General features: G+C 38.7%; 1 pseudogene; it reads right to left on the bottom strand.

The window, feature by feature from the left end:
• Nucleotides 1-9,226: 9,226 nt before the first annotated feature.
• LOC132016290 (tubulin alpha chain-like 3) lies at nucleotides 9,227-10,176 on the bottom strand (annotated as a pseudogene).
• Nucleotides 10,177-14,948: the final 4,772 nt, after the last annotated feature.

Here is a 14,948-nt window from a genome sequence, read left to right on the forward strand (position 1 = left end):
AAAATCACAGGGAAAAAGCCATGAGTTCCGTGCTTTGCTTTCTCCTATCTGGAATTCTGCTGCTCTCCTTGGTATTGAAACCGCACTCCTTGGTAGGTGAACTTGGTCTCTGGATTTCTTGTTGATCTTCTGGGGGAGGGGCCTGTTGTAGTGATTCTCAAGTGTCTTTGCCCCAGGCAGAATTGCACCACCCTTAGCAGGGGCCGGGGTGAGTAATCCGCTCGGGTTTGCTTTCAGGAGCTTTTGTTCCCTGAGCGCTTTCCGTAGAGTTCCGGAGGACAGGAATACAAATGGCGGCCTCCTGGTCTCCGGCCCGGAGGAGCCGAGAGCCTAGGGCCCCACTCCTCAGTGCGCCCTCAGAGAACAGCACCAGTTACTCCTGTCTGCCTGACCTCCAGCCGTGCTCCGAGCTCACTGAGCCTGCGACCGGTTCAAGGTTACACCGAGCTGTGAGCTTACTGTCAGCTCTGTCTCTGTAGCCGGCTTTCCCGTTCCAATACCCGCAAGCTCTGCGACACTCAGACACCCCCGATCCTTCTGTGACCCTGCAGGACCTGAGGCCACGCTGACCCCGCGTGGGCTTCGCTCCGGTTTAGCCTCTGGAGCGATGTCCCTCAGCGGAACAGACTTTTAAAAGTCCTGATTTTGTGCGCCGTTGCTCCGCCGCTTCCGGGAGCCAGCCCCTCCCCCCGGGGTCTATCTCCCCGTCGCTTTGGATTCACTTCTCCGCCGGTCCTACCTTTCAGAAAGTGGTTGTTTTTCTGTTTCCAGAATTGCTGTTCTTCTTCTCTTTGATCTGCCGATGGATTTGCAGGTGTTTGCAATCTTTAGATAAGCTATCTAGCTGATCTCCGGCTAGCTGAAGTAGTCTCAGCCTGCTACTTCTCCGCCATCTTGCCTTCTCCTATATAACATGATGTTTATCTTTTCATCAGTAGATGGAAACTTTGGTTGTTTCCACTTTTTGGCTTTTATAAATATGCTGCCATGAATGTTCATGTATGAGGTTTTTGTGTGAACATAACTTTTCATGACTATTAGGTAATTAGCTAGACTTATTTTGCCAGGTATAAGGTAACTTCATGTGTAACATTTAGAGGAATTGTCAAACTGTTTCTCAAAGCAGCTGTGCCGTTATACATTTCCACCAGCATTACCAGTTCCTACCAGTCCTCCCCAACAGTTATCATTTGACTTCAATTCCAGCCATCCTGTGGGTATGAAGTAGTATCTCATTGTAGTTTGATTTCCATTTCTCTAATAACTAATGATATTGACTATTTTCTCATTTGCTTATTGGCCATTTTCATAACTTCTTTGGAGAAATGTCTATTCAGGTCCTTTGCCCATTTTTAAATTGGTTTGTTTTTTTATTATTGAGTTATAAGAGTTCTTTATACTAAATACAAGTCCTCTAGCAAATATAGGAATTGAAACTACTCCTATTTCTGAATAGTGTCCTTTGAAGCACAAAAATTTGTAATTTAATAAATTCCAATATATCTAATTTTTCTTCTCTAATTTGTGCTTTGGACATCCTATTTCAGAAAACTGTCTAACCCATAGTCAGAGATTTACACCTATGTTTTCTTCCAAGAATTTTATAGTTTTAAAGTTTTGTAGCTTTACATTCAGTCTGTGAACCATTTTTAGTTCATTTTTGCATGTAATGTGAGATAGAAGTACACTTCATTCTTTTACATATACCAGTTGTCCCGGCATCATTTGTTGAAAAGATTTCTTCTCTTACTGAATTGTCCTGATACACTTGTCAAAAATCAGCTGACCATTATGAAATTTGTAATAGAAACTCTCAATCCTATTTCATGGATCTGTCTGTCCACCCTTATGCCAGCACCACACCATCTTGATTACTATTGCTTTACAGTATGTTTTTAAATTAAGAGTGTGTTTCTAAAAAAAATTAGATTGTTCTTTATTTGTTTTGGTTATTCTGGGCCCATTTTATTTCCATACGAATTTTAGGACCAGCTTGTCAATTTCTGTAAAAACAGATGCACAGATTTTGATAGAGGTTGTGTTGAATCTTTAGATGATTGGGGAGTATTACCAACTTGCCAATATTGTCTTCTAATCCATTATCATTACTTTGACTTTATTTTGGTCTTCTTTGCTTTCTTTCATCAATGTTTTGTAGTTTTAGTGTGCAAGTCTTACACTTCTTTTGTTATGTTTATTCCTTATTTTATTCTTTCTGATGTTTTATAAATGGAATTGTTTTCTTAGGTTCATTTTCAGTTATAGAAATTTCTAGTGTATAAAAATGTAATTTATTTTTGTGTAATAAATCTTGTATCTGTAACCATGCTGAACTTATTAGTTCTAAAAGTTTTTCAATGGACTTAAATTATCATTTTCAAGGTTTGTTTTGTTGTTGTTGTTGTTGTTGTTTTAAGACTTTATTTGACAGAGATCACAAGTAGGCAGAGAGGCAAGCAGAGAGGAGAAAGCAGACTCCCCACTGAGCAGTGAGCCTGATATGGGGCTTGATCCCAGGATCCTGCGATCATGATCTGAGCTGAAGGCAGAGGCTTTAACCCACTGAGCCTCCCAGGCGCCCCTCGTTTTCAAGATTTTTAAAAGATAAATCTAAGTCCATTTTTAAGACTATCTATGTACAAGATCATATCATCGGCAAATAGGGACAGTTTTACATCTTCCTTTTTCAATCTGTATGCCTTTTATATCTTTTCTCTTGTCTAATTGCCCTGGCTAGAACAAAATAGTCCAATGTTGAATAGAAGTAGCAGGAGTGGACATCTCTGTCTTGTTACTGGAAAGCATCCATAGTGTTTTACCATTAAGTATAATGTAAATTGTGTGCTATCTATAAATATTGTTTATCAAGTTGAGGATGTTCCTTACTATTCTTAGTTCGTAGAGTGTTGTTGTTGTTTTTTTTTATCATGAAAGTTTGCTGAATTTTGTCAAATGCTTTTTCTGTATTTATTAACATGATCATCAGGTTTTGCCTTTATTTTGTTAATACGGTATATTATATTGATCAATTTTTAAACATTAAATCTGCTTTGTGTTATTGAGATAAATCCCAGTTGTTCATAGGTATGATCCTGAGCTTACCTTGTCCAAAAGACACACCAAGGTAACAGCTACCTTTATGCAATTAACTCTGAAAATGACCTGAAGGCTGGCACTTCAGGCTTTCCATAGCTAGTTGCAGAGAAAATGCCACACTAAAAAGGGTAGGAGAGGCAGAGATACTATTAGGAACCAACCCCCAGAGTTACCAACCACAAATGGCAGGGACAACACAAGCAAAGAGAAGCAAGAGTATCAGACCCCATACGAGGTATCCCCAGCACTGAGAACTGCACTGGGAAGACAAGTCCTCATAATATCTAGCTTTAAAAACTAGCAGGGCTTAACTCTGTGAGATTTAAAAATCAGTGTGCCTGACTCCAGGAGAGCTGGAGGGCAATAGGAAACCAAGTCCCTGCATTTAACAGCCAACGTACTGAATAATTCAGTCCAAGACACAGCACAAAAGCAGCACCTGGAGTATACATAAAGGAAATTTATTAGTATCAGAGAGCATGCCAGAGGGGCAAACACCTGCAGATTTCTGCAGGAGCAAAAGTGCTAGAGGGCACCATTTCTCCTCCTTTCCCCAAGCCTAGATAGCCAGACATTTGCAGGAGCCAGGGATAATACTCTCCATCTCTCTTAGCATCTCATACCCTGCCCCGTTGTTCCCCTGTGGCCCCACCCCAATGCACCCACCTTAGCAAGCAGTTCTCCAAAGTGCTTCCTACTCTACCACATGCAGCAGGAAGCCTCAGCCAGTACCAGTGCCACTCCAAAGTGACTCCTCCCCTGAGGAGATAGAGGAGATAACTACACATCAATATACCCTGTTCCTGCAGACAGGCCTCTTAGCTGGCTATGCAGGGAGCAATCCATTTCTTTCTGTGTGCCTACAGCCATGGCAGAAATGCTAACTATAGATGGCTATGCTACCTGCTGGTCTCTTGTACCAATGAATCTGCAGCAGCCAGGCCATTCAACAGTACAGGAAACAAACCATGTTCAGTGTACCTATAACAGACAAAGCAGGCCACTGAAGCCAGCTGGGCTTTAAAAAGTCATGGCTTAGACACAACAGGAGGGTCCACAGAGCCCACAGAGGGGACACCCCTGGATTGCTTGATTCTGGTAGCTGGGGTAAATTGCACAGTAAGGTACCACAACACCTCTTCTACACAAAGCCACTACTTTCAAGACCAGGAAATGTAGCTGACCTTTCTAATACATACAACAAACACAGAGAGTTAGACAAAATGAGGAGACAAAGGATTATGTCCCAAATTAAAGAACAAGACAAAATCAACAGTAAAAGAGCTAAATGAAATGGAGATAAGAAATATGCCTGATAAAAAATTCAAAGTAGTGGTCATAAAGATACTCACTGGATTTTAGAAAACAATGAGAATGTCAACAAAGAGATAAAAAAAATTTTTTGAGAGAAAGAAAGAAAAAGTAAAAGAAAGAAAGGCAAAAGAATCAGTGTGGGGCACCTGAGTGGCTCAGTGGGTTAAGCCTCAGGTCATGATCTCAGGGTCCTGGGATCAAGCGCTGCATCAGGCTCTTTGCTCAGCAGGGAGCCTGCTTCCCCCCTCTGTCTCCATCTGCCTGGCTCTCTGTCTACCTGTCTACCTCTCTCTCTGTCTACCTCTCTGTCAAATAAATAAATAAAATCTTAAAAAAAAAAAGGAAAGAAAGAAAGAACCAGTAAGAGCTGAAGAATTCAATAACTATAAAGAAAAAATACACTAGAGGGACTCAAAAGCAGAGTAGAGGATGCAAAATGGATCAGTGATGTGGTAGATGGGATAACGGAAAGAAACAAAGCTGAACAGCAACAAGAAAAAGTAATAAAACATGAGAATGAGTTGAGGGAAATCTGTGGCATCATTAAGAATAATAACATTCACATTATAGGCATCCCGGAAGGAAAAGAGAAAGGAGAAGAAAACTTATTTGAAGAAATAATAGCTGAAGACTTCCCTAATCTGAGGGTAAAAAACAGATATCCACATCCTGAAACCACAAAGAACCCCAAATAAGATGAGACCAAAGAGATCCACATCAAGACACATAATAATTAAAATGACAAAGATTAAAGATAAGCAGAGAACTGTAAAAAGCATCAAAAGAAAAGCAACTACTCACATATAAGGGAAACCATATAAGCCTATAATATGATTTTTCAGCAGAAACTGTGCAGGCCAGAAGAGAGTGGCCTGATATGTTCAAAATGCTGAAAGGAAAAAAACCTACCACCAAGAATACTTTACCCAGGAAGATTACCATTCAAATTAGGAAGATAAAGAGTTTTCTGAATAACATGTATTAAAGGAATTCATCACCACTAAACTAGCCTTATAAAAATGTTAAAGAGAATTATTATTATTTTTTTTACTTACACTGATAATACTTTATTTTTATTTTTTCAGTTGAGAGTTAAGTATACATATGATCATTATGTTTTGTTTTGGGGGTCTTCTGCATCTTTGCATACTTGGAAAACAATTTTTTTATTGAAGATATTAAAAATCCAGCTCAACAACTACAGTTTTCATTTAGAAAATATTCTTAAGCTCTTTGTCTTCTAGGGAGCATACACAGAGGCAGAAAATCTCCCTCCTTTAGTGTGACCCTTCTCCACATTATTATGCTTAAAGTCCTTCCCATGCTGCAATCTGGAACATATAAGGTTAAGTACCATATGCCTCATGTCATGAGGCACACTGCAGAATAAATGAGATTTCTTTGATGTTTTATTGGGTTGCACCCTGAAGCTTTCTTTACAATACCTTGTATCCAAGAGCACAGAGAAGAATCTGATATTTATTTGGACCATGTTTTATTTCTCCTGGACCTTTCATACCTCAGCAGTATAGCAGGCAACCAAACATCTAATCCATGAAGCAGGAAAACTACTAATGTTTATCCATCAAGTCAAATGGACAAGTGAGCTACTGGGGCTAAAAAGAATTCTTTAGGTGAAAAAGAAAAGGGCCTAACTAGAAGAAAATTATGAAAGAAAAAAATCTAATGGGTAAAAGCAAACATGGTAAAGGTAGTAGTAGATTAATCCTTATATGACGGTTAAAAGACAGAAGTATTAAGTAAGTTATACCTAAAATATTAGCTAATGGATTCACAAAGTAAAAAGATGTAAACTCTGACAATACATACATAAAATGTGAAAGGGAAATTAAAAATGCTTTTAGAATGTGTTCAAATTTAAGCAACCATCAATTTAATATAGACTGCTGTGTACTTAGGATGTTACATATGAACTTCATGATAACCACAAATCAAAACCTGCAATATATAAATGAAAAATAAAGAGTAAACAAGTCAACCATAACGTTAAAAAAAGCCATCAAACCTGGGGGAAGAGAGCAAGAGAAGAAAGGAACAGAAAAGACCTACAAAACCACCAGAAAACAATTAACAAAATGGCAGTAAGTACATATCCATTTGTAATTACTTTAAGTGTAAATGATATAAATGCTCTAATCAAAAGACACAGGGTGGCAGAATAGTTAAAAATGTACAAGACCCAGTGCACCTGGGCGGTTCAGTGGGTTAAGCCTCTGCCTTCAGCTCAGGTCATGATCTTGGGGTCCTGGGATCAAGCCCTCTCTGCTCAGCGGGGAGCCTGCTTCCCCTCTCTCTTCGCCTGCCTCTCTGCCTACTTGCGATCTCTGTCAAATAAATAAATAAATAAAATCTTTAAGAAAAAAAAAATGTATAAGACCCATCCATATGCTGCTGTAAGAATCTCACTTCAGACCTAAGGACATACAGACTGAAAGTGAAAGGATGAAAAAGCATTTTCATTTCATCCAAACAGGAGAGAGAAAAATAAAAACAGGATAGCAATAGTTATCAGACAAAATAGACTTTTTTAAAATATTTTTATTTATTTATTTGACAGAGAGAGATCACAAGCAGGCAGAGAGGCAGGCAGAGAGAGAGGAGGAAGCAGGCTCCCTACTGAGCAGAGAGCCCTATGCAGAGCTCGATCCCAGGACTCTGAGATCATGACCTGAGCCGAAGGCAGAGGCTTAACCCACTGAGCCACCCAGGTGCCCCCAAAATAGACTTTTTTAAAAAGATTTATTTATTTTGAGAGAGAGTCGGAGGGGGGCATCAGGAAGGTGCAGAAGGAGAGGGAGAGAGACTCTCCAGCAGACTCCATGCTGAGCACAGAGTCACATGTGGGGCTCATTCTCAAGACAGTGAGATCATGACCCAAGCTAAAATCAAGAGTCAGACACTTAACCAACTGAGCCATCTAGGTACCCCCAAAATAGACTTTAAAACAAAGACTGTAGCAAGAGACTTAAGGTGTTACATACTGATAAAGGGATCAATCCAGTAAGAGAATATAACAATTGTAAAGATCTATGTACCCAACAAAGAAGAACCTAAATACCTAAAAGTAAATATTAACAGACATAAAGGGAGAAACTGATGGTAATACAGTACTAGTATGAAACTTTAACACTCCGTTTACATCAATGGATAGATCACCCACACAGAAAATCAGCAAGGAAACAGTGTATTTAACAACACATTAGACAAAATGGACCTAACAGATACATACAGAACATTCCATTCAAAAAGAGAGTACATATTTGTCTCAAGTGCACATGAAACATTCTCCAAGATAGATCACCTTAGATCACAAAACAAGCTTCAATAAATTTAAGAAAATTGAAATTGTATCAAGCATCTCTCCAACCACAATGCAATGATACTAGAAATCAATTACAAGGAAAAAACCTGAAACCTCTTCTTTAAACATTTGGTCAATTCACCATGGAGTCAACTTAGCCTAACCTTTCTTTTGTAAGAATTTTCTTTTTTCTTTCTTTCTTTCTATTCTTTTTTTTTTATTTTTTTAAGATTCATTCATCCACTTTGAGAGAGTAAGAGAGAGAGAGAGCAGAGGGAGAAGGAGAGAGAGAATCTCAAGCAGATGCCTGTTGAGCACAGAGCCAAAGCAGTGCTCAGTCTCACAACCCTGAGATCATGACCTGAGCTGAAATCAAGAGTTGGACACTCAACTGACTAAGCCACCCAGGCGCATCTATCTTTGTAATCACTAATTCTATTTCCTCATTATTGATTTACTGAGAATTTCTGCTTCTTCTTGTGTCAGTGTCACAGGTTTGTGTCCTTCTAGGAACTTGTCGATTTTGGCTAGGTTATCTGATTTGTTGGCATATAGTTGTTAGTAATATTCCCTTATAATCCTTTATAATTCTGTAAGGTCTGTTGTGTTATTTTCATTTCTGATTTTTTTGTTAAATTTATTTTTTATTTATTTTCAGCATAACAGTATTCATTATTTTTGCACCACACCCAGTGCTCCATGCAATCCGTGCCCTCTATAATACCCACCACCTGGTACCCTGACCTCCCACCCCCTGCCCCTTCAAAACCCTCAGATTGTTTTTCAGAGTCCATAGTCTCTCATGGTTCATCTCCCCTTCCAATTTCCTCCAACTCCCTTCTCCTCTCTATCTCCCCATGTCCTCCATGCTATTTGTTATGCTCCACAAATAAGTGAAACCATATGATAATTGACTCTCTCTGCATCATCTTTCCAGTCCCATCCATGTTGCTACAAAAGTTGGGTATCCATCCTTTCTGATGGAGACATAATACTCCATAGTGTATATGGACCACATCTTCCTTATCCATTTGTCCATTGAAGGGCATCTTGGTTCTTTCCACAGTTTGGCGACCGTGGCCATTGCTGCTATAAACATTGGGGTACAGATGACCCTTCTTTTCACTACATCTGTATCTTTGGGGTAAATACCCAGGAGTGCAATTGCAGGGTTATAGGGAAGTTCTATTTTTAATTTCTTGAGGAATCTCCACACTGTTCTCCAAAGTGGCTGCACCAACTTGCATTCCCACCAACAGTGGAAGAGGGTTCCCCTTTCTCCACATCCCCTCCAACACATGTTGTTTCCTTCTTCATTATTTCCTTCCTTCTTGTTTTGGCTTTACTTTGTTCATCTCTTTTTGGTTTCTTAACTAGATTAAAATTTCTTAAACCCCTCCTTCAACTTTATTATTCAGTCTATAAGATTAGATTAGGTTAGATTATTGATTGACATCTTACTTCCTTTTTAAGTAAATTGTGGTCCAGTAGGTCTCAGGCCTCCGCAGCTGCCATGGTGTTGCTCAGTGAGCAGATAGCCCATTGCATTCCAGCCACATTGCCTTCTGGCATCATGGCTGGATGGTTGTTGAAACTAGCTGGAAACCAATCTACAAACTGAACAGAATTCTTTGACTTTATGGCTGCATTTCCAGCATTCACATCCCTAGGAACCACATTCCCTCTGATTAGTAAGCAGCAAACCATATAATTGCCAAGCAGAAAATCACACTTGACTAGCTGGCTAGAGAACTTAAAGAATGCAGTGGTATATCTAAAAGAGAGCTACTCATGATAGGTTTTGTCAGCAGAGATGATGAAGGCAAAGTTTATCATGGGGAAATGTATTCTCAGATAGGTACATTGTCAGTCTGGAATTTGATTATTACATCTATATTCAAGGGCCCTTCAATCCAAAGAGAAACAGCAATGGAAGACCTATCAACCTATTTATGCAGGAATAAGAGGGGTGTTCTACAACAAGTATATGATGGCACAAGTCATAGATGTTCACAGATGGTGAGGATAGAGTTGTAAGGCTCTACTACAGCAGTGGAGACCCTGAGGGCTGGATACAAAAAACTCCAATTTAATATTCCCATTATATTCTATCAAAAGCCACACCACTGGGGTGCCTGGGTAGCTCAGTTGGTTAAGTGTCCAACTCTTGATCTCAACTCAGGTCTTGTCTCAGGATTGTGAGCTCAAGCCCCACACTGGGGTCTACACTGGGCACAGAGCCTACTTTAAAAAAAAAAAAAAAAAAAAGCCACACCATTAAGAGAGATATACATGTGATTCAATGCCTCCTCCAAAACTTAAGAAAATTAAAAATACCTTAAGTTCACTGCAGTGTTCTGACAAGTTTTGGATCCTCTCTAGTTCAAGATTGACAATCTCTGACCCCACAGAATTGCGAACTCAGTCATGGTTGTTTGCGGCATCTTCCTTTATGCTAAGAAGCTGCTCTGAGTAGAGGAGTGAATTGTACTTCCCTGCAAGAATCTCATCTGTAACAGTTTGTTCTAGATCTGGGAAGAGTTCTCTGGGCACACATGTCTCAGCTCTTGCCTCACAAAATAAGGTATCAAAAGGCATTCATATTCTCTATTTTAATATTTTCCAACTGATCCTTTTTATTGTCAAGAATGATGTCACCTTGTTAGATTCTACATTCCAGGCAAGAGTGTTCCCAGAAAGTGCTCCCAATCTGAATTCCAGCTTTGTCAATGTTAACAGAAAGGCATTTCCTTATGCTGATCTGAAGGTGTCAACACTGCTCTGTGGTAGTGATTCTAAGTTGTGTCTCTTACAAGTAGTACATAATTTAATATTTTTGATTATACTCTTCTAGTTTCTATCTTTTGTTTGGAAAGCTTAATACATTTTTATTTAATGTGTTAATTTAGGTGCATTTTACATCTTTCATTTTGCTTTCTGCTTTCAGTTATCTTGTATCTTTCCTGTCTCTCTGTATCCTCATTATTGTCTTCTTTAGTGTTAGATATTTCTAATATACCATTCCCTTGTTTCCCCTTTACCACAGTTTTTATTTTCTTAATGGTTCCTAAGGTAATTACAATTAAAATCTTACTTAAAGCCTTCCAGTTTGGGTTAATACCACTTAATTTCAATACCAACAATTTCAATGTTCAAGAGCAAACAAAAACTTTGTCACAATATACTTCCATTTGCTCTCCTCTCTTTTGTGCTGTAATTGTCAACAAATTGTAACTTTACACACTGTAAGCCCCTTAATATAGTTTTATGATTAGTTAATGCTTCATGCAGTTTTCTTTTAACTCAAAAGAGTTCAAATAAAAATATATTTATACTGTTGTCTATATTTACCTACATAGTTACCTTTTTTTTCTTCCCACCACCAGGTTCACCCAACCTCCCACCTCCTCCCCTCCAAAACCCTCATTTTTTTCTCAGAGTCCAGTCTCTCATGGTTTGTCTCCCCATCCAATTTCCCCCAACTCACTTCTTCTCTCCATTTCCCAGTGTCCTCTGTGTTATTCTTTATGCTCCACAAGTAAGTGAAACCATATGATAATTGACTCACTCTGCTTGACTTATTTCACTCAACATAATCTCCTCCAGTCCCATCCATGTTGATACAAAAGTTGGGTATTCAACCTGTCTGAAGGAGGCCTAATACTCCATTGTATATATGGGCCATTTCTTCTTTATCTATTCATCTGTTGAAGGGCATCTTGGTTCTTTCCACAGTTTGGTGACTGTGGCCATTGATGCTATAAACAATGGAGCACAGATGGCCCTTCTTTTAAACTACATCTGTATCTTTGGGGTAAATACCAGTAGTGCCATTGCAGGGTCACAAGGAAGCTCTATTTTAAATTTCCTAAGGAATCTCCACACTGTTTTCCAAAGTGACTGCACCAATTTGCATTCCCACCAACAGTGTAAGAGGGTTCCCCTTTCTCCACATCCTCTCCAACACATGTTGTTTACTGTCTTATTAATTTTGGCCATTCTAACTGGTGTAAGGTGGTATCTCAGGTATCTCAGTGTGGTTTTGATTTGAATTTCCCTGATGGCTAAGGATGATGAACATTTTTTCATGTGTCTGTTAGCCATTTATATGTCTTCTTTGGAGAAGTGTCTGTTCATGTCTTCTGCCCATTTTTTGACATGATTATCTGTTTTGTGTGTGTTGAGATTGAGGAGTTCTTTATAGATCTTGAATATCAGCCCTTTGTCTGTAGTGTCATTTGCGAATATCTTCTCCCATTCTATAGGTTGCCTCTTTATTTTGTTGACTGTTTCCTTTGCTGTGCAGAAGTTTTTGATCTTGATGAAGTCCCAAAAGTTCATTTTCACTTTTGTTTCCTTTGCCTTGGAGACATGTGAAAAAAGTTGTTGTGGTCAATGTCGGAGAGGTTACTGCCTGTGTTGAAGAGGTTACTGCCTATATTCTCCTGTAGGATTTTGATAGATTCCTGCCTCATGTTGAGGTCACTTATCCATTTTGAGTTTATCTTTGTGTATGGTGTAAGAGAATGGCCGAGTTTCACTCTTCAATACATAGCTGTCCAATTTTCCCAGCACCATTTATTGTTGACCATAGAGTTGAGGGTCCATATCTGGGCTCTCTACTCTTCTACTGGTCTATGTGTCTGTTTTTGTGTCAGTACCATGCTGTCTTGGTGATCATAGCTTTGGAGTAAAGCTTGAAATCAGGCAACGTGATGTCCCCAGTTTTTTCTTTTTCAACATTTCCTTAGCAATTCAGGGTCTCTTTTGGTTCCATACAAATTTAAGGATTGTTTGTTTCAGCTCTTTGAAAAATGCCAGTGGAGTTTTGATCGGGATGGCATCGAAAGTATAGATTGGTCTAGGCAGTATAGACATTTTAACAATGTTTATTCTTCTGATCCATGAGCATGGAATGGTCTTCCATCTTTTTGTGTCTTCTTCAATTTCTTTCATGAGTGTTCTATAGATCCTCAAGTACAGATCCTTTACCTCTTTGGTTAGGTTTATTCCCAGGTATCTTATGGTTCTTGGTGCTACAGTTACCCTTACCAGTATCTTTATTTTTCTGTGTGAATTGAAGTTACTATCTAGTGTGCTTTCATTTCAGCCTATATATATATACATATATACAGTATATGTATATATATATAATATATGTATATAGTATACTATATATATGTGTGTATATATATATATATATGGCAGTTATTCTAGCAATAAAATCCCTCAATTTTTTGTGTATCTGAGAATGTCTTAATGTTACAATGTCTTAATATCACCATTTTTTGCTAGATATAAAATTTTTGGTTGAGCAGGTTTTCTTTCAGCACTTGGAATATGTCATCCAACTGAATTTTAACGTTTATTTTATTTTAGACTTTATTATTTCTAAAGAAAAATCAGCTGTTACTCTTACTGAGGATACCTCGTGTTCAATGAGTCATCAGTCTTGCCACGTTCAAGATTCCCTCTTTAGCTCTTTTAGTAGTGTGATTATGACATGTTTGGTTGTAGATCTCTTGAAGTTTACCTTACTTTGAGTTTTCTAAACTTCTTAGATATGCAGATTCGTGTTTTTCATCAAATTTGGAAAATTCTCAGCCATTATTTCTTCAAATATACTTTCAACCACTTTCTCATCTCTCTTTCTAGACTCCCACTAGGCTGTTGGTATTCTTGAAGGTGTCTCCACAAACCTCTTCATTTTTTTGGTTTTCTTCATTCTTTTTTCTTTCTGTTCCTCATTCAAGATTATCTCAATTCACCCATATTTAAATTTACTGATCTTTTGTCAATCCAAACCTGCTCTTGAGCCTAATTTTTCATTCCAGTTATTGTACTTTTCAGCTCCCTAGTTTTTAATTATTTCCTACAATTTGTCTTTATTGATATTGTTCTCAGGCTTTCTATTAATTCTTTTTTTCAGAGAGTGAGAGGGGTTGAGTAAAGGAAGAGATAGAATGTTAAACAGGCTCCATTAACAGAGCCTGGCATGTGTTTTGATCACACAACCCTGCGATCATGACCTGCGTCAAAATCAAGAGTCAGATGCTCAACCAATTGAGCCACCCCAACTCCCCTGCCTTGGTCTTCTTGTAGCCTTCATCTTTATCTTCAAACACCAAAGGAAGTTCAGGAACTTCCTCAGCATGATGACCTTTAGACATGACCTGCACTGGTAAGGCTGAGGCAGCCAGGGCAGAGCAGATGATCTATTGCTTAACCAGCTCAGCCACCCAGGCACCCTTCCTTCAATTATTTAGATATGTATCCTGTAGTTCTTTGAACATATTTAGAATAGGTGATATAAACTCTTTGTGTACTAAATCCAACATCCAGGCTTGCTCTTAGACAGATTTTATTGTTTATTTTTTCTTGCATATGCACCATACTTTCCAGTTTCTTCACACATCTTTTTTTGTTTTCTCTCAAAACCAGATATTTTAAATATAACAATTTCCAACTTTGGAAACCAGACTTTCTCCTCTCAATCCAGTTTATTACTGAGTTTCACTGACAATGATGATGTTGTTTACTTGATGACTTTCCTGGAATAATTCTATGAAATCTATATTCTTTCTGAGTTCAGCTTAGCTTAGTGGTCAGCTAATACTTGGACAGACATTTCTTTAAAATGCCTGAAACCACTAAGTCTCCCAACCTTTGCTGAAAAGCTGTATCTTAGAGCTACACCTTCAACAACCCAGTAGTTTACAACTCTGCCTTAGCCTCCACATCCTGTTTTCCAGAACCTCAAGGTCAACCAGAGATGAAAGATCAGGACCTTTGCAGGACATGCTGAGAGCCTTGAACATGACCATGGCCTTTTAGAACCCCTAGAATTCATCAGAGCTTTTCAGTGCAGCCTATGAAGATCATTCCCAGATTTTCCTATTAAACTGTTTTCCCTCACAGGTGTTGCCACCTTAGACAGCTGTAATGTTAAACAATTGCCACAGTTTTTTCAACAAATGCCCTGGGAAAGGAGAAGAGTTTTTCCATTGAACAAATTCTGAGTCAGGTCAAGTAAGGACGAGCCCTGTAGAAGGGGCTTTCCCAGAAAAGGGGCTTTTCCCAAAAAAATCAGCTGCCAAACTGGTCAAATAGTGAGTTCTCTGGCAATGGCGTTTTTTGAGGAGCTCAAAACATTCTACCATTTCCATTGGCTGTTAAGCCACTGGTTTTCACAGCTAACATGATTGTGAAGCTGGGG

This window comes from Mustela nigripes, chromosome 4, assembly GCF_022355385.1.
Source record: "Mustela nigripes isolate SB6536 chromosome 4, MUSNIG.SB6536, whole genome shotgun sequence".
Lineage (NCBI taxonomy): Eukaryota > Metazoa > Chordata > Mammalia > Carnivora > Mustelidae > Mustela > Mustela nigripes.